This window comes from Rhinopithecus roxellana, chromosome 11 (assembly GCF_007565055.1).
Source record: "Rhinopithecus roxellana isolate Shanxi Qingling chromosome 11, ASM756505v1, whole genome shotgun sequence".
NCBI lineage: Eukaryota > Metazoa > Chordata > Mammalia > Primates > Cercopithecidae > Rhinopithecus > Rhinopithecus roxellana.
Genome location: NC_044559.1, coordinates 42,272,865 through 42,300,295, shown reverse-complemented (window position 1 = coordinate 42,300,295; position 27,431 = coordinate 42,272,865).

Genomic DNA, 27,431 nt, shown 5'->3' with positions numbered 1-27,431 from the left:
CACTACACTCCAGCCTGGGTGACAGAGCAAGATTCCTTCTCGGAAAAAAAAAAAAAAAGTGTGTGTGTGTGTGTGTATGTGTATTCAGGTATCTGTAGTACAGCTCACCTTATTATCATCATCATAATTGTTTAAAAAAGCCAAATATAACTGATCTGGGAGTTGATTCTGAAACGGTGATTCTAGCAGATTTTGAAATTTACTTTTCACAAAAACTTAGATTTGTCACTGATAAAAAGAGACATCTAATCAACCACCTAAAAGATCTAGCTGTGACCATTAGAACCCCTCCCTTTTTCCCTCCCCTTACCCCATTGGTTTTATTTTTTGAGGGGAAGTATTATTCTTTTTATTTACAAATGGCCATTGATAAGATTGTAATAATTGTCAGTATCACAGTTCTGGGGGATGCACAGAGTAATACTTTTAGCTATAGAATGCATCTTAGTCATTCCTTGGTTGAACTCATTTTAAAATTGAGGTTTAGGCTGGGCGCAGTGGCTCGCACCTATAATCCCAGCTCTTTAGGAGGCCAAGGTGGGTGGATCACTTGAGGTCAAGAGTTCAAGACCAGTCTGGCCAACATGACAAAACCCTGTCTCAGGAGTTCGAGACCATCCTGGCCAACGTGGTAAAACCCCGTCTCTCCTAAAAATACAAAAAGTAGTCGGGTATGGTGGTGCATGCTTGTAATTCCAGCTATTCTAGTGGATGAGGTTTGAGAATCGCTTGAACCTGAGAGGTGGAGGTTGCAGTAAGCCGAGATCATGCCACTGCACTCCAGTCTGGGTGACAGAGTGAGACTTTGTCTCGAAAAAAAAGATAAAATAAAATTAAGATTTACACATAAATTTCATCACCCTATAAATAGAAGTGTGCGTTATTTGTGGTAAATGGCCTAGAATTGTGACTTTTTAAAGCTGGTTGTTGTGGGGTTTGAAGAGCCAAGTCTTGCCTGGCTTTCTTGGCACCTCCAAAGGCCAAGGCTGCCGTGGGAGGTGGGAAGTGACAGTTTTCCCATGGAGGGGCTCCAATTATGGCCCCACCTGCAGTGTCTGATGCTGTCCTCATTGGCCTGGACCCTCAGATGGACTGTTGGGTGGGAGAGCTAACTCATATCATGAACTGTCAGGAAGGTGTTATGATGACAAGCTCAAGAGGGGAACATAAACGTTCAAATTTGCCTGCACAGTCTGAGCCTTTTACATAACACAGTTATGTAATTTTCATCAATGATTTCCTGACCTACTTTACACTTTAAAGATAATAGTTTCAGAAACTACAGTGGTGAACGCCTGTAATCCCAGCTACTCTGGAGGTTGAGGCAGGAGAATTGCTTGAACCCAGGAGACAGAGGTTGCAGTGAGCTGACACGGTGTCACTGTACACTGTACTCCAGCCTCGGCGACAGTGAGACTCCATCTCAAATAAATAAAAAAAGAAATAAAGAAACTACGTAAACCACCTGGGCTGTTACCAGAGATGGAAGGTTATTTGATGCTAAGGTCTTTTTCTGTTCATTTGCCAAACAAAGATTGATCAGTTGTTTACAAAACAATGAACTAGGTGCTGTGGAAAACGTATAAAAATAAAGTCTGTGATCTTAACATGGTTGACATTTGGTAGGAGGAGTAAAGCAGGACAGCGCCTTTAAATTTGTTTTCTAACTAAGTATGGTTCAGAGAAAGGGATATGAGTTGCCAGATGAATTGATTTTCACAATTTCTGGTCTCAATTGGGACAGATCGAGGGAGGATTCTAAGAAATGTGTGAGTAGGCAATTTGTGTGACCATCATAGAATGTGCTTACATAAACTTAGATGGCATAGCCTACTACACACCTAGGTTATGTGGTAGAGCCTATTACTGCTAGGCTAGAAACCTGTACAGCATGTTACTGTACTAAAAACTGTAGACAATTGTAACACAATGGTGAGTATTTCTGTATCTAAACAGATCTAAACTTAGAAAAAGCACAGTAAAAATAACCATATTGTCATCTTAGGGGACCACCATTGTATATTTGGTCCATTGTTGACCAAAATACAGTTGTGTGATCTGTGACTGTGTTTGAGATGGGCTTTGAAGGTCGACAGGATTTGGGTGATTGAGTCAGAGTGTGTGTGTCTGTGTTGGAGTGTGTGTGTCTGTGTATGTGCACACTCATGCGTGGGCACCCGCTTACATGCAGATGTCTGGGTGAGAGAGGGATGTGTCTAGGAGGAGTGTTTCTGGTGAGAGAATCAGCGTAAACAGAGGCCGGAAGTGGGAAACTGGGGCCAGTATCTAGAGAACAGCGAAAAGTTTTGCACCTGGCTGTATCCATCCTTTGGATTTTTGAAACATTGTACCTGTCTACCAGGCCTGCACCATTCATTCACTAATTACTCATACCATAATGGAAAGTTTCCTTCAGGGTATTCATGAGAATAACTCCTTCCAGTTCCACAGTGATAGATAATGAAATAATTAGATTGCAAGTGGGCATGAAATATAATTTGTTTTTTTTGAGTCTCTTGGCTGTTGGCTTCATTTTGGTGGTTGTTATTATTATTATTATTTGAGACAAGAGTCTTGCTGTGTCGCCCAGGCTGGAGTGCAGTGGCATAATCTCAGCTGACTGAAACCTCTGCCTCCTGGGTTCAAGCAATTCTCCTGCCTCAGCCTCCCAAGTAGCTGGCATTACAAGTGCCCGCCACCACACTCGGCTAATTCTTGTGTGTATGTGTGTGTGTGTGTGTGTGTAGTTAGTCGAGATGGGGTTTCGCCATGTTGGCTGGCCTGGTCTCGAACTCCTGACCTAAGGTGATCCACCTGCCTCGGCCTCCCAAAGTGCTGGGATTACAGGTATCAGTCACCATGCCCGGCCTAGTGGTGATTATTTAAAAAAAAAATTATTGTAGGAGCTTAGAAAATGAATGAATTTGTGTTGAACTGATTTAATTACAAAATATTTATTTACTTGACAAAAGAGATGCCTAAAGAAGATTCCTATAAATAGCCGGTTTCCCTCATTGTGTTTACAATATAGTTTCTTTGCTAAAATTTGATTTCCACTAAATGTTCAGGTCCAAGTGCATGGAGTAAGGCACACTGTATCAGCAGCATGGAAATTAACAATACATTTTTTGTCTCCATTACTTTTTATATTATACATTAACATGAGAGGGTCATTGTTCGTGGTTGGGGTGCTCGTGCCAATCCCTTGGGAAAGGAAATGGTAGAACTTTATTTGCATTTGTTTGTATGAGAAAAAATAATCGTCCTGATATTTTAACATATGGGTTGATGGTAGTACATGTATATAATTTTAAAGTAAATATACATGTATCAGGGTTGTGTGTACATAAGGTTGTTTTTGGCTGGCTTGTGGTTTGGCTGATAAGCACCTGGGGAGTTATATTAATATATTTTGAACATCAGCCTTGGGTATGAGCCAGCGTCAGCTCCTCGTCTTTAGATGAAGAGTCATGGGAGCCATTTAAGGATTTTCAGCAGCAAAGTGCTTGATCAGAGGTGACTTTTATTTTTATTTTTGCTGTTTAAAATTTCAGATGCAGGGAGTACCTATGCAGGTTTGTTACATGGGTATTACATGATGCTGAGGTTTGGGCTTCCAATGACCCCTTCACCCAAGGAGTGAACATGGCACCTGATAGGTAGTTTTTCAACCCTTGCCCCCTCCCTCCTTCTGCCTTTTGGAATTCGCAGTGTTTATTGTTCCTGTCAGAGGTCCATTTTAAAAAGATTACTTAGGTTACTGTGTGAGAGAATGGAAGGCTAGTTAGGAGATGAGACCAGTGCTCCAGGACTCTACAATCATGAGAGAAAGTTGGGGCCACAGGTGGCAGAAGCTATGTAGACCTACTGGTGCTATCAGCTTGAGATCATGTTTGGTACAATTTTTTTTTCTTAACTGTTTTCTGTGTTACATTTGCCCTGGGGCTTTATGGCATGTATCTGATTATCCAGCACTGTAAGGGGATGAGTGTTGAGATTAACGAAGACTTGCCTTAAATCTGTTTCATTTCTGAGAATTTGAATAGAGAGAAATCCATTTAACAGTGAAATTTTACTTGTTTGCTGAAAGCAGAGGCTTGTGGAGCCCTTGCACGATGCCTCCAGCTGAGACTCTGGCAAGTGTTGATTGAGCAGAGAACTTCCCTGACCACCCCATGAGAAAAAGCTCCCACCCTCCACACAGACATACAGGCTTTTGCTCTTACATCATCGCACTTGTCGCTGTCTGAAATGACTACGGATTTATTTTCTTGCTTACCGTGGGTCTTTCTTGCTTGGATGTAAGGGCAGAGACCGTCAATCCCCAGCCCTGGAATAGAATCTGACATGTAGGAGGTGCTCCATTTTTTTAAATACTCAAATCTGGACTTGCCCACGAACAAACATCAATTATCCTCATGTGGAGCGTTGTGAGGGGACCCGCTGGTTAGATGGCAGAGTTCAGCATTCATGCCCCAGGCCCTGGAAAGTTTTGTGGAGCTTCTCATTTGCCAAACAACTGTCATTTTTACAAATATTTTTCTGATCATGGAAGAAGAACAAAAAAGGAAATGAGAAATAGATGTGTGGTGACCAGATGGCCACTGCTCTGAGCACAAGCAAGAGGCTGTCGTGGCCCCTAGACAGGTTCAGCAAGGGCTGGAGGGGAAGCCTGTTAGTCAGGAAAGCTACAAGGAGGAAAGAGGTGGTTCTGGGTTTTTGGTCATGCACCAATTATGCTTTTTGCTTCTAGCTGGGTTTTATTTAATTTTTTTTCTTTCGGGATAGAGGACCAAGCACATAGCCTTCTTCTGTCCCTTCCCTTTCTCCCTTCCCTTCCTTTCCCCTCCCTTCTTTTCCTCTCCCTTCCCCTTTCCTTCCCCTTCTTCTTCCTCTTCCTCTTCCCCCTTCCTCTTCCTCTTCCCCCTTCCTCTTCCTCTTCTCCCTTCCTCTTCCCCTTCTCCCTTCCCTTCACCTTCTCCCTTCCCTTCCCTTCCCCCTAGTTCTATTCCCTCCTTCCTTTCCTCCCTCTTTCTTTCTCTTTTTTCCTTCTTTAGATAGAATGTTTTATTAATTTAGGTGGATTTTGGGTTAATAATTAAAATAATAAAATGGCTAAGATTTGTTGAGCTCTTAACACGAGCCAGGTATTATTGTGCTACACACTTTAAAGAGGCTCAGCTAATTGAAAGCTAACAATAACTCCCTGTGTATTGCTACTATTAGCTCCATCTTACAGATGAGGAAACAGAGATTTTTAGAAGGTTCAAGTAAATATGCTCAGTTGCACACAGCTCAGAAATCATGGGTCTGAGAATTAAATTCCAGTGAGCTCTCTCTAGCTTTCACAGACAAAACTGATACACTACACTACTTCCTCCTGTAATGTTATTTAACTTGCACTTTCCTAGAGAAAGACATTGCTGCAGCACATTAAAACAAAATTTTAACATAGTTATCACACTATTCAGTGTACTAGGGTACTGGCGGTTTCACCAGGACTCTGAGTTCTTTGAGAAAAGGGACTGTGCTGTGTCCATAAGTACTCAGTAAATAACGGCTCAATGAAAAGTGAATGACCTTGTTTTTCTTTTCTCCCAATCTTCATATCATAGGCAGTAGTAGCAGAAGGGATTTGAAATTTATTTTGGCTTTTAAGCAATGTCAAAGCTCCGAAGTACATGGCAATATGTCTGCACTATCTCCAAAAGCTGCTTCAGGATCCTGCTGCATCTTTGGGTGCATCTTAATAAAATGTTTTCAGAAGAGTAGTTCAAAAGGGACTTGCCAACAGGACCAAATTCTACTCTATGGTTAAAAGCATGAAAAGCAAGTCCCAATGAAACAACAAAGATTTTACGCGTTTTCATGGAAAATGGCTTTTCCTGCTTGTTCTTCTTTCACCATCCCACCATTTGACCTGAAACTGGGGCATAAAAGCTGGTGGACGTGAGTGATGGGGCATACATCCATAGTTGAGACTTGGCTCAGCTGACAGGTTCTAGTCAGCCATTGCTGCTGGCTTCACCCTATAGGACAGAACTGTAGGGGTATCTATAGACCTCCTGCATCAAGGTTGGTGGTGATACCTGCTTTTTAGTCTGAGCTCTTTATCTGGGATCCTACAAGCAGTGATTGGGCCCTGACATGTCTGCTCATTAATTCTTCAATTTCTTAATTCACTCAATAGCTATTTTTACAGAGGGGTTGGATGGGTGAAAAACTATATTAAGGAACTAATTGTGACGTAAGGCTTGTCCTAGTCCTCACTGCAACATGCAGCCAGTGTATTCCACCAGGATCCGACCTTTGGGACATCCATGTGGCAGAGAGCATTGGGCAAGAGAGATCCTGTTACAGCCCAAGAAATCTCAAGGGTTAGAGTTCCTAACATGGTGACAAAGCATGACAAGCAATTGGACCCAAGGCACAATTTACATTGCATTATCAAGGGGAAGGGTTACATATTGGTTAAAAAAGAAAACCACTCCTCAGTTACTTTTGGAACTGTTGCAGCATAGAGTGAAGAATAGTTTCTGGAGCATGAATTCGAAACTAGTCTTGACTCTGCCACTGACTTAGGTTTTATGCCTTGTGCCTAGTAGACACTCAATAGACATTTGTTGAGTATTAAGGAGAAGCTTGGGAAAGGTACTTAACTTCTCTGGGTCTCATTTTCTGTAAAGAGTAAATGCTTTTAAATCACATGATTTCAAAAGTCCATTGCAACATTAACAGTCTGTGACTGATTCTCTTTGTAGGAAGACACATGGAGGAGAGAAGTATCACAGATGATCTCTGGCAACAAAGGCATTCTTTTAACCCACAACTTTATAAGTGGTTGGATTACAGGTGCCTGAGGACTTTCAGAAACACCCAAATTCCCAGCAAGGAGTCAAGGGTCGCCATGGTCAGAATTTAGCCCAATGTGAGAAGCAGAAGTTCATAGCTCAGAGTGAGGATTAGACTCTGGGTTTAAATCCTGGCCCTGCCACTTATTACTATGCCCTTGGGCAAGTGTCTTCCCGTAAGCCTCAGTTTGTGGGACGTGGTAATAGCAACACACCTCTCCTCACACCATCGCTGGAAGGGTTGAATGAAAATGGTGAAAACCACTTGGCACAGTGCCAAGCTTGGAGTGTTGGCCAAGCACATGTTTGGGGGAACAGACAAAAACATGTTTACTCTGTACCCAAAGTTTTACAGAAGACTTAGCCAAACAATTCAACCAATAGTGTTCTAGGGTTCTCCAGCTACTCAAGAATGGGGAAGAATGCCTCAAAGTATCTTTTGTGAGGAATATGCATTAAGAATACCTGCATTCATTTGTTCTGACTCTGTAGTTATCAAATTATAGTGTGGATTTTCTTGTTTCCGTGAGGTCACATCACCTGCTGGTGCGACCATTCCAGTCTGCTAAGAGTTTGCCATTTCTCATTACAAACCCATGCATTGGCATCCCGGTTATTTATCAGTCTTTTGGGAGTTTAGCGAGAAAGAGCTTATTGCACAGGATTTGCCTTACTCTGGGAAGGAACCAGACCTGCTGAAATGAAGTTCCTGGAGCAGCAAAGTAGGTGGCGGCACATTGTGGACTGAGGTCCTAACCCTGTTGGGATTGCCTGAAGGATACTGGTCTCTACTGGAAGGCACTGGGACTGGGTGTGAGCCCTTTCACCCTCTACCTGCCTTTCCTAACGTGAAGGGTGCCCCACTGAGGCCGCTTGAGTTATGAAGGCCCTAATAAACACAGCCTAGATGCTGGGTCTTGTCACCACTGGCTCCAGCCATCCAAAGGCAAACTTAAGAATGTCCTGTAAATGAAGCAGGAACTCTTATCTTGGACCATAGTTATAATCTCCTTGTATCAACTCTGTCAACTGGTTCTAAGCCAAAATAATTGCATTTTACTATAATTATGTAATGAATACACAAAACACGTGAAATATTAAGCAAGATTGTCAACTTAGGAAGGATTGCAAATTCTGGGGCAATGATTTGGAAGGCAGTACTTGAAGTTCTCTCTCACATCCCTCATTTTATTTAATCCTCACAAGTCTCTTGCCAGGAGAATTTTAAAGGAAAATATCCTCCTTTTATAAATGAGGGATCTGAAGCTCAAAAAGGTTGGAAAATGCTCCCAAACTCTTTTTTTTTTTTTTTTTTAATTAAAGGGCAGAACTGAAGATCAGTCTCAGGTCTTCAATGTCAAGCTTGGCTGTCTTTGTCTTCGCACTATACTGTTGAGGCTCTCCTGTACAAGTGTGTATTGAAATATGCTGGAGGCATGTTCGTGAGTTTTCTGAAAATGTCAGAGAAAGAAGAAGATCGTTTTTGCTTCTGTAAAAAGAGAGTGGAAATAGAGAAGGCTGTAGTGGGGTAGTCAGAAAAAGGCACAGTATATCTTTTAGCATGTCCTCAGCAAGTTGAGTTTATTGTGAGATGATTGAGGTTCATAAATGTCCTTGCTTTGCTTAGTTCTTCAGGTAAAATTCATTCAGAAGGCGAATTAAAGAAGGCTTAACACAGTCTTACACATTGATTTTTATTACTTTTGTGGGTTAGTATGAAACAGCAAATTGCTACTGTAGCTCCTCTTACACACCCTTTTCAATTAGCAGGTGACAACCCTATTCCAAGACAAGTTTCCAATTTCACCCACAAGAATCCTGCAAGCACACATTCTACAGTAGTGTGGTTTCATGTTTCATAAAACCAGTGATACACTCATGGTAGAACTAGTATGGGTTTATACAAAAATTTTCCCTCCCACCTCTACTAATTGTGAAAATATGAATACATTTCAAATCGGGTGCTGCCTCCCCCAATGCAGACATGCACACCTGTGACCAGCACCGGTTCAAGACTGGGTTATTCAAGCCCCATGTTTATCATTCCAGTCCCACCAATCAAGTGGATGGGGGGTGAGAGGGAGATGCCTCACACACTGGGAGAAGCCCGATAAAGACAATGCAACTGCCAGTGCCTGTGTGTGTTCAGCACTCCATTGTAATTATGGGAGCGGATTCCAAATGCAAGCTTGGATCCAACAGACTGTGTAGATGCAATTAAGGAAGTATTGGCTCTTCAAATCTTGGTGTTGGCCTTTGGAGCCCTTGCTTGCCAGGATGGAACTAAAAAAAAAAAAAAAAAAAAAAAAAAAAAAAAAAAGCACCCTGCATGTAGTATAGCAAGGTGCAGCCTTTGCTCTGGGTTAGAAAAACCCCAGCAGGGAGTTGAATATTCCAGATTTGCTGGTGAACAACGCATGTGATCAGTGCTCTGGAAAACAGGCAGTTTTCTATAAGGGATCATTTTTTCCTCAGAAAAATTCCTGGAGGAATGTTCTGCAGCCGCAGGTCCTTCTGTGCCACTGCAAGGGTGTCTCACTGCTGCTGTGCATAGAAGCCATGTATAGCTAGTCTGCTGGCTGGATCCTCAGGTGTCTCTACGTACTCCCCCTAACTCAAGTCATGACTGTTCTTCTGTGGCAGACAGATCAACATTTAATGCATATTGAAGACTTGAAGGGAAGGTTTCTTGTCCTGTGGGCATGGAGCTGAACAATCTTCGAGCTAACCATGATTTTTTTCTTTTTTTTTTTTTTTTTTGAGACAGAGTGTCACCCTGTCACCCAGGCTAGAGTGCAGTGCGATCTCGGCTCCCTGTAACCTCCATCTCCTGGGTTCGAGCGATTCTCCTGCCTCAGCCTCCTGAGTAGCTGGGATTACAGGTGCTTGCCACCACACCTGGCTAATTTTTGCATTTTTAGTAGAGACAGGATTTTGCCATGTTGGCCAGGCTGGTCCCTAACTCCTGACCTCAAGTGATCCGCCTGCCTCGGCCTCCCAGAATGCTGGGATTACAGGTGGGAGCCACCGCGCCCGGCCCCATACTTTCTTTTTGGCACTTCATCTGCATTTGTTTATTGATCCAATCAGTAGTTTCTGAGCACTTGCTGTATGCAACAACAAAAATAATAGCAACCATAATAATCGCAATAGTACAAAAGTGTTTTGATCTTTAAATGCTTCTAATATTTCAGGCAGAGTGCTAAGTGCTGGACACACATTATATCATTTAATCCATGTAGCAACATGCTAATCTCCCTTTCACAGACAAGGAAAGTGATGGTAAATCACAACCATGGATGATATAGGAGCTACGCAACCAACTTAGACACAGATGTTACCTTCAGGGAGACTTTTATTCCTCAAGTCTTTTTTGAGCACCTATTTTGTTCCAAGTGCTTGTCCAGTTACTGGAGGTACAGGGACTCCTATGAGACAACAAAGTCCCTGACCTCAAGGAATTTCCCTTTTAAGAGAATATGAAATGTGCAGAAGCAATCTGTTTCAGTCAGCTCAGGCTGCTATAACAAAATACTGTTGGCTTGGGGCTTACACAAGGAAGATTTATTTCTCATAGTTCTGGAAGCTGGGAAATCCCACCATTAGTTGTCATCCCAACAATCAGTTGTCAGCTGATTCAGTGCCTGGTGAGGGCTCTCTCCCTGGCTTGCAGGTGGCTGCCTCCTTGCTGCGTTCTCACATGGTGGAAGGAAAGAGATCTGGTCCCTTATCTTCCTATAAGGACACTAATCCCATCATGGGGTTGCTACCCTCATGACCTCATCTAAACCGACTGTAGGGGAGGCCAAATTTGACCTCTTTCCTCTTAACATTTTTGGCTGGCTAGTCCTGAGAATTAAATTGAGAAACAATTAACAGGAGAAAAGCATATACATTTATTTAAGTTTTACGTGACTCAGCCTTCATAAGGAACTGACAACCCAAAGAAGGAGTTAGAATTGAACACTTACATATTGAACTGGACAAAGAGTATAAAATTATGGAAACGTTACAGGACAAAGAGGTTTGGGCTAGGGCAGTTAATGGTGGAAGAGTAACTCAGAGGGGTTATTTGAATAAGATCTGTACAGATTTCTCCTGGCCTTGACACAGTCTCTTGTGACCAGAACATTATTTTCCTTCTAGTATAGGGAGGACATTTTTTCCCATGGGAGTTTTTAATCTTCCACTTTTAGGTAGAAAAAGGGGGAGGCCAGAGTGCCACCCTTCTTATGTCTGCTGTTTTCTTAAGTTCATTTAGCTCAAAATAATCCTTTTACCAAGTGGCATAATTTGTGGTGGCAACTACTTATCTCCCAAAGTTCCCACCTCCTAATGCCATCACACTGGGATTGGGATTTCAACATTTGAATTCTGAGCAGGACACAAATATTCAATCCGTAAAACAATTCTGTTAAATGACTCAAAATCTAGTCATCTTGCGTGCAAACCACATCTCAAACCGCATTTGTTAAAAATGGTATAATTCAGATGCCTGACTGTCTCCTGAGGGTAGTTTGGTAACTCTCCAGACACTTCCCTCCTGCCCCTGTCTGTTGACTTTCTGTCCAGCCTCTTTGAGATCCTAAATTTAGATCATTGTTACTTTCCTTCATCAATGCATTTTAATTTTTAGAGTATAACGCTTACACATTTTTGGTAAAGATATTCCTAAGTATTTTATTCTTTCAGATGCTATTAGGAATGGAATTGTTTTCTTAAGTTTATTTTCAGATTGTTCATTGCCAGTGTATAGGAATACTTTTGTTTTTGTAGATTGGTCTTGTACAGAAAATCCTGGCCAGCCATGGTGGCTCACACCTGTAATCCCACACTTTGGGAAGCTGAGGCAGGAGGATTGCTTGAGTCCAGGAATTCAAGACCAACCTGGGCAACATAGCAAGACTTCATCTCTACAAAAAATTTTAAAATTAACTGGGCATGGTGGCACATGCCTGTAGTCCCAGCTCCTTGGGAGGCTGAGATGGGAGGATTGCTTGAACCTGGGAGGTCGAGGCTTCAGTGAGCCATGATTGTGCCACACTGTACTGACCCTGGGCAACAGAGCAAGACCCTGTCTTTAAAAGAAAAGAAAAGAAAAGAATTCTATAAATTCAGTGAGAACATTTATAGTTTTCATAGATTTTGGTGGATTCCTTAGGATTTTCTATATACAGAGTCATGTAATCTGTGAATAAATATAGTTTTATTTCTTTCCAATGTTGGTGCCTTTACCATTTTATTGCCTAATATCTCTGGCTTGAATCTCCAATATAATGTTGAATTTAAGTGGTAGGAATAGACATTCTGGTCTAGTTCCTGACTTTAAAGGAAAAACATCCAGTCTTGCACTATTCAGTATGATGTTAGCTGTGGACTTTTCATAGATGCCCTTTATCTGTGTAAGGAAATCCCTTCCTATTCCAAGTTGCTCAAGTAAAAAGTATTGAATTTTATTCTCCCATAAAAAGTATTGAATCTTGTCAAATTCTTTTTCTGTGTATGTTGAGCTGGTCATGTGGTTTTGTTTTTTATTCTACTGATATTACATTCATTCATTTTTGGATATTAAACCAACCTTGTATTCCCAGAATACATTCCACTAGGTTATGGTGTATAACTCTTTTTTACGTGTTGCCAGATGCAGTTTACAATTATTTTGTTCAGGATTTTTGTATCCATATTCATAAGAGATATTCATCTCCAGGAAACCTTAAATCCTTATTTGTGAACATCTGTGCGTGGTGTCTGATGCAAACATCACTCTTTGCAGGAGACCCATGTGTCACTGCCCCAAAAGACAACCTGGAGTTGCTCTGTAGCCACTCTTATAGCACTTTGTAGATTGATCTCAACAGAGGATGAGCCTTTGTTGATTTTCTCCTTCAAAGGGATATCTAGTCTTAAAACTAATTTGTGCGTGAGAATTTCCTGGGAAGCTTTTAAAAAATAAATCATTTTTTCCGGGCCTTCAGAATCTTTGGAAGTGGTGCTCAGGAATCTGTATTTTTTTTTTTTTTTTTTTTTTTTTGAGGCGGAGTCTCACTCTGTCGCCCAGGCTGGAGTGCAGTGGCGCGATCTCGGCTCACTGCAAGCTCCGCCTCCCGGGTTTACGCCATTCTCCTGCCTCAGCCTCCCAAGTAGCTGGGACTACAGGCGCCTGCCACCTCGCCTGGCTACTTTTTTGTATTTTTGGTAGAGACGGGGTTTCACCATGTTAGCCAGGATGGTTTCGATCTCCTGACCTCGTGATCCACCCGCCTCGGCCTCCCAAAGTGCTGGGATTACAGGCGTGAGCCACCGTGCCTGGCCTAGGAATCTGTATTTTAAAAAAATCTCCCCAGGTGATTCTGATGATTGTCCAGGTTTGCACTCACTGTTATTGAACATGGAATCAGAATCAGGGAGGGTCTTCTCTGCTGGGCTCTGAACACAATGCATAATTAGTCAATGCTCTCATATGCCTTGATCTGTGGTTTACAAACTTTTAAAAACTTGATTCATAGTTTGAGGTGTATTTTACATCCTGACTCAGGACACAGTGTGTGTGTGTGTGTGTGTGTGTGTGTGTGTGTGTGTGTGTGTGTAAACTGAAACAAAAATTGTATTCAGTAACACCCTTATAGAAAATGCATTCAGATTTTTTTCTTTGCTATTCTGTTCTATTCTTATTTGTTTATTTAAAAAATTGACCAACCCACAAACTAATTTCACAAGCCACTAATACACATTGACCCACAGTTTGGAAAGCAGTATCCTAGAATGCATCTCAGTTGCCTTGGCATTGCCTTTAGTGACCTTTGTTCTGAAAGCCTCAGTTTCCTCTTCTGTAAAATGAGGTGGTTATTAGGTCAGATGATCTCTAAGCTCTTGGATTCTGTAAATTTTTTGAGTAGTGTCTCTTAAGTTGTTTCTTGCTGTTGTCTGTTCTCTTATGCTGGATTAATATATTGTACTTTACAGTATATCATTGGTTTAATCTCTGTACTCACTCCAAGTACCCTGTGTCCCTTTTAAACTAGAAAGGCAAGAACTGGCTCCAATAGATGTAGCATGTACCAACTATAATTCAATAAAATCCATCATCATTTTTATCTGCTGTTTGTTCTGTTTGAAGCATTAATAACAAAAAAAGGAAAAGAACTTATTGGCATGCACAAGTCATGTTCTCTTTATTCAATCATTCAAAAAGTATGTATTGGGTCCCTGCTATATGTGTAATGATTTATGTGTGTTGAGCAAATAGAGAAGTCTTGAATAATTACTTTTATGGGTTGATGCTTTTTAAAACATTCACACATAGAGATGGAAGAAAGAATGAGGGCAGGTAGAGGTTATCACATTGTGATTTCATCGTGTAATGAACTTTCAGTCTTTGTGCCAAAATGGATAGTGGGGTGGAGATGAGGCTGTAAATTGTATAGTCTATCAATGAGAAGGGGCTATCTCAAATTTTAGCTTGTCTCCCAGTAAAGACAGTCTCACAAATGTTCCTAGGCTCTAGTGTCAGGATTCTTTTAACTGCAAGTGGCTGAAATCTCAACTCAAACTGGCTTAAGCCATATATGGAATTTTTTGATTCATATCCCAGAAAAGTTCAGGGTACCAGCTAAACTCAGGGTATGGTTGATGCTACAAGGACTTGGTGTCCTCCCGTTTCCTTATTCTGTCTTCCGTGGAATTGACTTCATTCAATCTGGTTGTCCCCAGCAGCCACATGGTCTCAAGATGACAACTCTAGACCTAACAAGCTCTTGGCACTGAGGTGAAGAGCACCTACTGCTCCCCTTGCATTTTCATTTAGAAGTAACACTGAATCTCATTGATTGGTTCCTTTGCCTGTTCCTGAACCAATTATGGTGGCCTGGAAAATGCAATGTGCTGATGGGCGTGGGCCTGGATCATGTATCACATCCAAAAGTAGATGTGGGATTCCCTCCAGACCACATGGCCTGATTGAATGGACAATGGATGTCCAGTGAAAACTGGGGACTATTGCTGAAGAAGATATGACTGCCAGGAAGGACGGATCCATCAAATCAGAGCCATAGTGCTTTGGGACAAGAAGAGGCCTAGGGTAGTGCCCTCAATTTACAACATGGAAAACAGGACTCTAAAAGGAGAAGTGACTTATATAAGGCCCTTGCCCTAATGATCTGCATGACTTCGGCTTTGGGCCATTCATTCATTCATTTATTCATTTAACAAATATTTGTTAAGAATATATTAAGTGCCAGATATTGTCCTAGGTGCTTGGGATCAATCAGTAATAAACACAAAGATCCTTGCTCTTGTGGTGCTCCCATTCTAGCTTAGGTGTCTGAAGCTAGGTAGGGAAGCTAGGGAGTGCTCAAGGAGATACAATTTTTTATAGGGTGGTCTAGACGAGACTTGAGAAAATGATAGTTCAGTGAACACTTGAAAAAGAGGAGGGAAGTTGGCCAGGTAGATACCTTGGGGAAGAGCATGGCAGAGACAGAAAATCACCAAAGACCCAAAGGTGGGAGTATGCCTGACTTAGTTGAGGAAAAGCAAATAGGCTAATGTGACTAGAGTAGAATGAGGAAGGGAGAAAGAGGCAGAATATGGAGGATAGAGAGGGAATATCATATAGGATTTTGAGGACTTTAGCTTTTACTCTGATAGGAATAGGGAACCATAGTAGGGTTTGAGTGGATGAGTGCCATCATCTGACATTTAACAACTCTGGTTGTTTTGATGAGAACTTGGGAGCAAATGTAGAAGTAGAGGGATGACATAGGGGTTATCACAATAATCAAGGCAAGAGTCAAGGTTAGCTCAGACCAGTTTTAGTGCAGGCAGTGAGAAGTGGTCAGGTTCTGGATGTGTTTTTGAAGGGTGAGCCAAAAAGTAGGTTTCAGGACAGATTGGATGTAGAGTAGGATAGGAAGGGAAGAGTCAAGGATGACATCAAAGCTTTTGGCCTGAGCAAGTAGAAGGATGGAGTTGCCATCACCAGAAATGGGGAAGTCTGTGTGTGGAGCTGGTTTGGCAGAGATATCATAAACGTAACGGTTTTGCACATGTTATGTTTGAGAAGTTTACCAGACATCCAAGTGGAAGCATAAGAGGTAGTTGGAAGATGAAGTCTGGAGTTTGGAATATGAATCTTGAGGAATGTTATGGAATTTGTCCATAATATGTTCACTAAACTAGACTTTAGACAGTTTAAAACACCTATCTAAAGTCCTGTCTAGACCACCCTATATAAAATTGTATCTCCTTAAGCATCTTCCAAACTCCAGACATCATTTTCATGACTCAAAACATCACATATGAAAGATATGAAAACATCATTCATATGTGATATTTAGAACCACGAGGCTAGATAAGATTGCTGATATAGTAGTCATAGGTGGAGCAGAAAAGCAGGTTAAAGACTGAGTCCATGGGCACACTAACATGAAAACGAAGGAGAAAAGGAGGAATCAGAAAAAGAGGCTGAGATGGGGAACAATGGGTCAGAAGAAAAACCAAGGCATGATGGGGCCTGGATGCCAAATGAAAAAGTGTGTCATGGAAGAAGGTTCGTGGTTATTACCTTTATCTAGGGTTCAAATGATTTTTATAGGTCAAATAAAATGGGGACCGAGAATGGAACCATTGATTTAGCAATATATAGATGACCTCGGCAAGAGCATTTTGGTGGAGAGGTAGAGCAGCTTGATTGGAGAATTTAAGAAAGAATAGAAGGTTTGGAGATAACAAATTGGCTAAAACATTAATCATTTATTTGCTTATGGGTTTGCAATTTGGCCAAAGCTCAGCAGGAACTACTGTTCTTTGCTTCATATGGCAGAGATGGCTTGGTCCTTTGCAGAAAAAGTTAATGAACTCTTGCACTTGGAGTGCCTCATCATAGAAATTTGACTAAATATCACTCACCTACTCCCAATTAATTAGCAATTTTTTAAAATAAAATGGAGGTGGTTTCAGTGAATCCATTGTTGGTTGATGCCACTGAGCACTGCCAGGGAATTCTATGTCTCCATCCTGGGTGAGGCTACCACCTTGGACCTTGATGCCCTGGGATACTGATGAGCTTTGAGCAGACCAAAGTGTTCGACTAAAGTGACAGATTAAGATGTGTGAATGACCACCTTCTTCTAAAATGCACTGAATTTAAAAAGATTAGTTGTAAGTGTTTCTCCCTAAAATTTCTGTTAAGCCCCTGACACTTGGTATCTGCTACTTGCCAAGGCATGTTCAGAAGACCAGGTAGCAGCAAACGAAGGCAGAGCTCTGGGGAGTGGCCCCTTCTGAGATGCCTGGGGCTTTGTGGTTGTGTGCTCATGGTGGTTTTCCTGATACCCACACAGTGGTTTCACCGTTTCTGCTAGTCATTTTGCCCATGTCTTGTAAGTTGAGCTCTGCTCTGATCGATGTTTCTAAAACCCCTGTCATGTGTTAGGTTTGAGCTTCACTGATAGCAAGACACAGAGAAAAAGAGGACAAACTTGAGGGTCAAAGAGATAGTTGTTCAAACCACCAGCTCACTCACTCACTAGACAATTGTCTTTCACAAGTTCATAATCTTTCTGAGCCTTGGTGTCTGCATCTATAAAACAGGATTAATAATGCTACTTACCTCCAGATTGTCTTGTCAACCTCTTAAACTATCAAGCACTTGCCTGTGTTAACTGTTACTGTAGTATCCGATATAGGTATGTCTGCTATTTCTATGGACTGCTTGCACACACACACACACACTCTGTCAATACTGGGAATGAACCAAAGTAATTTTAGCTTTGAACTATTTCCTTCTTGGTTGAATGAGTCATTGCCCATTATCTTGATGATACAATAATGCAAAATGCCAGTGAAAGGAGCCGGTGTTTGTTTCAATGGACGATTAACCCTTCAGGTATGATTTTCCTTGTGTTGCTATTGAATTTTACATTAATTTTAAATTAAGGAAATACTTAAAAGGTAATAACCAAGAGAACAAAAATGCTCTGTTAGTCCCATGGCAGTTATGGGAACTCTTGGCAGACCTGAATGGGATGACTGTGTAGTTACAAGCTGTGGGTTGCTGTTTGTGCAAGCACTTACCAGGTGCCTGTTTACATCTGACTGTAATGAAGACCTGGCCCCTTCCCCAGAGGGTCATGGCCTGCAGGAGGAAGTCACACCGACATGGTTGCAGAGCTGAGTCCAGGTACAGAGTTCTGGATGCTGATTTTAAATTACACCCGCTTTGTGTTTTCTTTCTTTTCTTCTCGAATTTCCTCTGCAGGGTTTTGATCACACCTTCTAGATATCATTAAAGGTGGTTCTTTTTCTCTACCTGAGATGCTTCCCCAGGCATATCATTAATGAGTGAGTTTAGTTTTAACTCTCATCTCTGAATCCACACAGCTTCAAGAGAGAATTTTCTAAAAAGACAAATCTGATCATAGCTCTTCCCTGGTTAATATTTCTCCCAGCCTACGGCAGTTTTATTTATTTATTTATTTATTTATTTATTTATTTATTTATTTATTTATTTATTTTGAGATGGAGTCTCACTCTGTCGCCCTGTCTGGAGTGCAGTGGCCGGATCTCGGCTCACTGCAAGCTCCGCCTCCCGGGTTCACGCCATTCTCCTGCCTCAGCCTCCCGAGTAGCTGGGACTACAGGCGCCCGTCTCGGCCTCCCAAAGTGCTGGGATTACAGAATTGAGCTGCCGCCCTCGGCCCGGCAGTCTTATTTTGTAATTTAATTGTTATTTTAATTAAAGTTATACATTAACATAGGTTTTTTAAAAAAGGCAAAGAGTAGTACTAGTTTATAAGGAAAACAGATGGCTCTACCCTGTTCTTCCCTAACCCCAGGAGAAGCTATTTTTCACTCTTTCACAGCTTCTTCTCACAATTCCCAATAACACTTACACTCTGGGTTGGCAGAATAGTTGTCCTTCCTAACCCAAAGGTGTCCATGTCCTAATTCCCACAACCTGTGAATATGTTAGTTTATATGGCAAAGGGGAATTAAGGCCACCAGTGGAATCATGGCTGCTAATCAGTTGACTTTAAAATAGGAAAATTATCCAGGATTCTCTGGATGAAGCCAATGTAATCATAAGGGACCTCAAAAGTGGAAGAAGAAAGCAGAATTTAGAACTCAGACTTGATACATCATCACTGGCTCTTTGCCATGAGCCGAGAGATGTGAGCAGCCTCCAGCAGTTCAAAGAGCAAAGAAACTCCTCAGAGTCTCCAGAAAGAAACAGAGCTCGGCTGACCCCTAGATTTTGCCTGGATGGTCACTCCAGTGAGACTGGTGTTAGACTTCTTCTTTTTTTTTTTTTTTTTTTTGAGATGGAGTTTTGCTCTTGTCACCCAGGCTAGAGTGCAATGGCACGATCTCAGCTCACCGCAACCTCCACCTCCTGGGTTCAAGTGATTCTCCAGCCTCAGCCTCCTGAGTAACTGGTATTACAGGCACCCACCAACACTCCTGGGTAATTTTTGTATTTTTAGTAGAGATAGGATTTCACCGTGTTGGCCAAGCTGGTCTCGAACTCCTGGCCTCAGATGATCCGCCTGCCTCAGGCTCCCAAAGTGTGTGAGCCACTGCACCTGACCTAGACTTCTAAACTGAAGAACACTAAGATAAATTTGTGTTGTTGAATGCTACTAAATTATTGGTACTTTGTTATGGCAGTGATAGAAAGTTAATGTACACTTCAATTCCGTGATTTTTTCTTTTTAATTCTAGAGATTGTCTGTTGACCTGTTGTTGAAGGCAAAGATGTAACTTACACATGCCCTCTTTCCACCCTTCCTCCATTTCTTTTCTTCTACCCTCCCTGATAGTTACATTATATTTTAGTTAGAGTATTTAATATGTAATACTTTCTTTGTCATAGTATATATTTTGAGCTGAGTCATGTAGTGTGCTATGATTATGTTTCTTTTCTTCTGCAGCTTTTTCTTTTCCCTGGAGCTAATAATTATCTTCTTTGTTTTCTTAGTTTTTTAGTGCTTACCACTAGTATATCCTCAAACATTTCACTAGAAGTGTAAATGTCCTCTCATGAGCTAATCTCTCAGTTGTATCCTTTTTTGTGAAGACATTTTTTGTTGCTCTCCATTCTTAAATTCCAACCCTGAATGTCTGCTCCCTAGGTTTGCTACATGGTGGCTAACCTGTGTCTCCTTAATCAGCCACGCCAGGGATTCTCCTTCTTCTCTGTTAGGGCCCCTGCTTCTTGTATCCCATTTTTTCTTCCTACTTTGTAACTGTCCTAATTTTTTCTTTCCTTTTTTTTTTTTTTTTTGAGACGGAGTCTCACTCTGTCGCCCGGGCTGGAGTGCAGTGGCCAGTTCTCAGCTCACTGCAAGCACCGCCTCCCGGGTTTATGCCATTCTCCTGCCTCAGCCTCTGGAGTAGCTGGAACTACAGGCGCCCGCCACCTCGCCTGGCTAGTTTTTTGTATTTTTTAGTAGAGACGGGGTTTCACCGTGTTAGCCAGGATGGTCTCGATCTCCTGACCTCGTGATCCGCCCGTCTCGGCCTCCCAAAGTGCTGGGATTACAGGCTTGAGCCACCGCGCCTGGCCTCCTTTTTTTTTCTTAATAGAGCACATGCTCTAAAACTTCCTAAATAGAAGGATGCATAAGAGGTCTGTTTTAGGAATGAATATTCTCAAAATATCTTTATTTTACCCTCAAACTTAATTGATGGTCAAGCTGGAAATGGAATTCTAGGTTTGAAATCATCTTTCCTCAGAATTTTGAAAGTTTTGCCCCCATCCAGTAGTTTGAGACATCTGAGGCTTGAGTTTTTTAAAATAATTTTCTCTCTTCAGTCCTCTCTTCTGGAACACACCTATTTTCTAGGATGTTGGATCACCTAGAGTTATGCTGTCATTTTATTTCCTACCTTGCTAGTTCTTTCTTTCTTCTTTCTTCTTCTTCTTTTCCTTCTTCTTCTCTTTCTTTCTCCTCCTCCTCCTCCTCCTCCTTCTTCTTATTCTTCATTAACTTTGTCTTCCAAAAATTTTATTGAATCTTTTATGTCTACTCTGCTTTTTAAGATATTTTAATTATTCTTATTTTATGTCAACTCCTTTTACATAACCTCTGATTCTTATTTCATGGGTAAAATAATTTCTCTTGCCTTTCTGAGAATAGCAATTGCAGTGTTCTTTTATTTAAAACCATTACTTTGATTTTTCACGTTTAGTTTTAAATTTTGTTTGCTTTGATTTCCTTAAGATGTTCCTTAAATGTATTGTGCTCATTGATTGTTTGTATTTAAGACTGGTGTGTGTGTGTGTGTGTGTGTGTGTGTGTGTGTGTGTGTGTGTGGTGTCTATTCATACATTCACTATAGGTCGATTCAGCTTCATCCTTTGGGAACCCTAAACCTTCAGCACTTCTGGATTTTTCTGTCAGAACGGCTACTTTTCCAGAGAGGTGGCCTCCCATCTTCTACCTGGGAGGCAGGCCCATTGCTGTCAGATGTTCTCATTGCTGAGTGATGGAATGCAGCTGCAGTTCTCGCTGCTCACTATGTAACTGCCAGTTATTATCTTTTTATAGCCAATATGTGACTACTCCATAAAGATCCCCCTTGGATCTTTTTTTTAAACCATTTCTATGCATCGCTTTCCAGGTATCAGATGCTTTTGCCTTCAGTGTGGGAACCTGTGTCCTTTTAACATTTTTATTTATTTATTTATTTTTATTTAGAACTTCCCTTAGGATACCAGAGCACTTTGCTGGTATGTGTGGAGTTGCAATCCCTGGGAGTTTACAATGGCCCTCCCCCAACGCTGGGCAGCCCTTGACCAACGATTCTCAGGGTGGGAATATGAAAGCCCAACAGCCTTGACTAGGGATAGGACAGCTCCGAAGCTTTTCTTAGCTCTAGGGTTTGGTGAGGCTTTGCCTGAAGTTGCCCCCTTGTTTGTCTTCCTCCCCTTTCCCTTCTCCTGCTTCCTGTACTTCATTACTTGTCTTCCCAGAAACCTTGATATATTGCTTGTCTTTATCTCAGGCACTTTTCTGGAAAGCCAATCTAAGACATTCCATTTTTAGTATAGTGCCCATCCTTGAAGTCACTCTTCAGGAAGAAGTCTGATTCTTAATATCTGACAGCCTGTCAAGGGGAAGAAAAAAGTTACACTTAGAATGTGTAGCTCCTGTAGATACATCTTGGGTCTTGGATAGAACTTACCAGGAGGCAGATTTCAGTCCATTACAGGACTCCCATAGTAAGTAGTAAGTTCACAATCCCTGGAGGAACACCAGTAGAAGCTATATGCTTGCTTGATAAGGTGTTTGAAGATAGGGATTCAAACAATTCATGGGAGGCTGACCTCAGATTTCATGGCATTTGTATCTTAACATAGGCCCTCCTTAATGAAATCATGGTTATGTAGCAACAGAAAACCCTAATTGAGGGAGCAAAGTTTTAATTCTGAAGTTTTGTTTCAGTACCACGTGGTGCTTTTGAGACTGTGAGCACAATTAGGGCCTGTAAGATTTTTAGAGAGGTGCCCATGTGTTAATTTCCCAGCACCAATTATGGCTTGATTAAAAGAGTGCCTAAACAATTGCAGTGCAAATGCATTGACAGCAAATGCTTTGTGTGTTCTTGGCATTTCTGTGCCTCACTTTCATTACGAAGAGTGCTAGTCAGAATTACACATTCACACGCCTCCAGAATCACGTGCCTGTTGCTCATTATTCCCGGGATCTGTTTGTCATCTCTCCACTGTCAGTGTACACACACCGAACACAGTTTGCTGATTCAGCCCCACTATTCCATTTGTAGCTCTCTAATCCAACAATGGGCCGTTGTTTTCAACTATGAAGATGACCAGTCTGGGCTGAAAGGCAGAGTGCTGGTGATCTTATTTTGTACAATTGTGAAGACTAAAAGTTTGCCTCTCTGTCAATAAAGATTGAGACTTGAAATTCAAGGTCAGGGGCAGGGATACTATTGTCTCCCTCTCCCCAAGTTGTCCCCATGGGTGTTGAGACATTTAAGTAGGAGAAGTAATTCTGTCAGTACTTGGAGGTATTTGGACACTTGTTACTAAGGTTTTTGAAAACCTGGGCCAAGGAAACACAAATAACACAGCTCTTTTAACCTTTACATGAGAAGAGATTTCTCTTTCAGAAAATAAATATTACTAACTCCACCTCCCTTCTTTTATTCTTTTTTCACTGCAAAATAGCATGGCAAAACCTCTAAATAAGCAAGCCAACAAACAGAGAGTGGAGAAGCTAAGGCTTCATCTGTGTCAGCTGACTCAAGAGGCACCAGTGCCAGGAGAATTTGCCCCAGTCTGTGCACTAGATTCTGACTCTGGACACCCACACTAAGCAAGTGTCTGTGATGGACAGATTCTAAGGTGATCTTAGTGATGCTATCTCCTGGTGTTCATTCCTTTGTATAATGCTTTCCTCTTGAGTGTGAGCAGCACCTTTGACTTGCTTGGATGTGGCAAAGGTGACTGTGTGTCACTTCTGTGGGTGAGTTACATTTTGCAAAATTTGGGCATATGAGAGCTAGAGACTCCTGCTAGAGACAGAGGAATACCAAAGAGGCCATTGGTAGCTGGGATAAGGTAAGCAAGCAGGTTGGGGAATGGTGAGGGATGAAGGCAGGTGGGACCTGATGCTAACAACTTTGGATTCAAGGAAGCCTATATCTCAAACGGTGGTGGCCCTGATGAAGTAAGTGACCTTGCTGAGGAGGCCCATTGGTAAGGGACTGCAGGCAGCCTGTAGGACCTGAGGGTGGCTTCTAGCTAACATCCAGCAAAAAGTCAGGACACTCAGCCATAAGGAAATGAATTCTTCCAGCAACCTGAATAAACTGGGAAACAGATTCTTCCCCAGGTGAGCTTCCAGATGAGAATATAACTCAGTCAACACCTCAATTGCAGCCTAATGAGACCATGAGCAGAGAAGCTATGCCCAGACTCCTAGCCCACAGAAACTGAGGTAACAAATGAATATAAGATTATGGTAGTTTGTTATGCAGCAATAGAAAATGAATATGCCACCTTTGATTCCTCTGTCATTTGTGAAGTGGTTTGTTTCCACATTTACCACTCTCTCTTCCTGCCCCCTCTTCATACTATTTCTTAGCAGAGGGATGTTGAGATCAGAGGCCTGTGAGATCTGCTGGGAACTCCATTCACTTGCTTCCCGATAACCTCCAAGTGTATTCGTGTCTCCTCCCATTCTTCCCACGTTTTCTCCAACCCTAGGCCAACTCCTCCATGCCTTACTGGGCTCAACCCTCCAAGGCCACCACAGGACCTTGATATACCCGGGGGTCCTTGTATAGTCGGTTGCTACCTCTCTGCTTCTTTCCTCAGCCTGTCTAGAAAGCTCATTCCCCCTTCTCTTAAAATAATCAAATAACAAACGTATATGACAATCAATGAACAAAACTTCTCTTGACCTTGCCACGCTGTCAAAAGGTAGTTTTTTTCTCATTCTCTTCACTACAACATTCTCTAAAAAGTAGATGCCATGTGTCAATTCTCCAACTTCATTTGTTTCATCTCTCCCATGCTGGGACCTCCTTTGGTCTGTATTGCTTTGCAGAATGCTCTCAGTAAGGGCAAGCATAAACCTCTAGTTGCTCAATTCTCATTTCAGTCCTCACCTTGGGTGAGGGGTCTGAGTCATTGGAAGCTGCCTTCTTGAACACTCACTCCCCTGGCTCATGGGAAAGCCCTGTCAGGGATGGCCCCTGTGTAAAATAAAAGTTTCTTTGTAATTAATTAAGGAACTCACACCCCTAAATTGTATCTACTGCATTTCTCTGGTATAGTTAATCCCTATGGAAAGTTTTATAGGCGATTCATTAATTCTTAATTATCTACTCTAACCTTTGTGGTGTTAATATGAGATTTTCCCCTAATATATTGTCTATTTCTTATCTCTTGCTATAAGGAAACTCTGTTAATTAAACATTTTAAAAATTACAAATGATTCTTCATAGTTTTCTGGTTTCACAAGGGGAGAAGGAGTAATTTGCTGGGGAAGAGGAGGAGAAGGACCATGTATGAAAATAGATCAGAAAAGAAAGAGATTACACTGACATTCAATTGTTGACAGATTCCTTATGTTTAATAGCATCATTTTCCCCAACTCTCCTCTTGGTATAAAATTTTATTCTTTAGTTTCAGGGTTATTTTGCTTAATATTTTTCTTTGTTTTTTCCATTTTTCTTTTTTTGTCATTTTGCTTCATATTTTAATATTTTGATATTTAAGACAATTCAAGAGTTTAGGCCTATATAATTTTTAATCTAAATTTATTAATAAGCAAATACTTATCACTTACTGTATATGTGACATTCTGTACATCTTGTGGGTAGGCATCATTAGTTCCAAGTTGTGAATGAAGGAAAAGATCCAAAGAGCGCCTAGCTAGCAGACAGAGGCAGAATTCCAATCCAGATGTAACTCTTGTGGCAGAGTCAAAGTTGCTGTATGTTTGCTACAGGCTTTACTTTCCCTAGGTACAGTGGAAGCCTACATTTCCCAGTGTTCCTGGCAGTGAGCTTCTGTCTCCGTGACTGTGTTCAAAGAAATGTAGGTGAAGTGATGTAAGGCACTTTCAGGGATGATCTTTAGAAACATCCCATGCAATCTCCCAGACTCTTCCCCTGCCTCCTTATGAAGTAATATTAAATGATGCAAATCCAAGATGGGACAGCTTGGATCCCTGAGTCACCACCTCGGGGAGATATGAACAGAAGAGCTTTTCAAGCCTCACTGAATTTTGCATAAATGAGAAATAAACTTTTATCACGTTTTACTACTAAACAAATATTGCTTATAACATCACCCCAATTCTAGTACCAATTTCTTAACTAAACAATTCTAGATGTTATTTATTACATTAGTTGACTACAATTTCTGTCGCAGCATCTAGAATTAAGGAAACTGATACTATTCTCTTTGATGAGGTGACATTTGAGCAGAGAATTGAATGAAGTGAGAATGTGAGCCATGCACGTATCATGGGGAGAAGTGTTCCCCACAGAGGGGACAGGAAGTGGGAGTGTGCTCCTAGTGACAGGAATAACAAGGAGACAGTTTTGGCTGGAACAGAGTAAGCAAGGGGAGAATGGGGAGGGATGAAAGCAGGTAGGACCTGATCCTTTGAGACCTTTCAGGCCCTGCTAACAACTTGGGATTTAAGGAAGGCTACATCTGTAATGGCTTGAGAAGAATCAAAGTGACTGAATAGAAAAGATCAATAAAACTAGGAATTGGGATTTTATTTATTTGTTTATTTATTTTATTATACTTTAAGTTCTAGGGTACATGTGCATAACGTGCAGGTTTGTTACATATGTATACTTGTGCCATGTTGGTGTGCTGCACCCACCAACTCGTCAGCACCCATCAAGTCATCATTTATATCATGTATAACTCCCCAATGCAATCCCTCCCCCCTCCCCCCTCCCCATGATAGGCCCCAGTGTGTGATGTTCCCCTTCCCGAGTCCAAGTGATCTCATTGTTTAGTTCCCACCTATGAGTGAGAACATGCGGTGTTTGGTTTTCTCTTCTTGTGATAGTTTGCTAAGAATGATGGTTTCCAGCTGCATCCATGTCCCTACAAAGGACGCAAACTCTTCCTTTTTTATGGCTGCATAGTATTCCATGGTGTATATGTGCCACATTTTCTTAATCCAGTCTGTCACAGATGGACATTTGGGTTGATTCCAGGTCTTTGCTATTGTGAATAGTGCCGCAATAAACATACGTGTGCATGTGTCTTTGTAGTAGAATAATTTATAATCCTTTGGGTATATACCCAGTAGTGGGATGGCTGGGTCATATGGTACATCTAGTTCTAGATCCTTGAGGAATTGCCATACTGTTTTCCATAATGGTTGAACTAGTTTACAATCCCACCAACAGTGTAAAAGTGTTCCTATTTCTCCACATCCTCTCCAACAACTGTTGTTTCCTGATTTTTTAATGATTGCCATTCTAACTGGTGTGAGATGGTATCTCATTGTGGTTTTGTTTTGCATTTCTCTGATGGTGAGTGATGATGAGCATTTTTTCATGTGTCTGTTGGCTGTATGAATGTCTTCTTTTGAGAAATGTCTGTTCATATCCTTTGCCCACTTTTTGATGGGGTTGTTTGTTTTTTTCTTGTAAATTTGTTTGAGTTCTTTGTAGATTCTGGATATTAGCCCTTTGTCAGATGAGTAGGTTGCAAAAATTTTCTCCCATTCTGTAGGTGGCCTGTTCACTCTGATGGTAGTTTCTTTTGCTGTGCAGAAGCTCTTTAGTTTAATCATATCCCATTTGTCAATTTTGGCTTTTGCTGCCATTGCTTTTGGTGTTTTAGACATGAAGTCCTTGCCCGTGCCTATGTCCTGAATGGTACTACCTAGATTTTCTTCTAGGGTTTTTATGGTATTAGGTCTAACATTTAAGTCTCTAATCCATCTTGAATTAATCTTCGTATAAGGAGTAAGGAAAGGATCCAGTTTCAGCTTTCTACTTATGGTTAGCCAATTTTCCCAGCACCATTTATTAAATAGGGAATCCTTTCCCCGTTTCTTGTTTCTCTCAGGT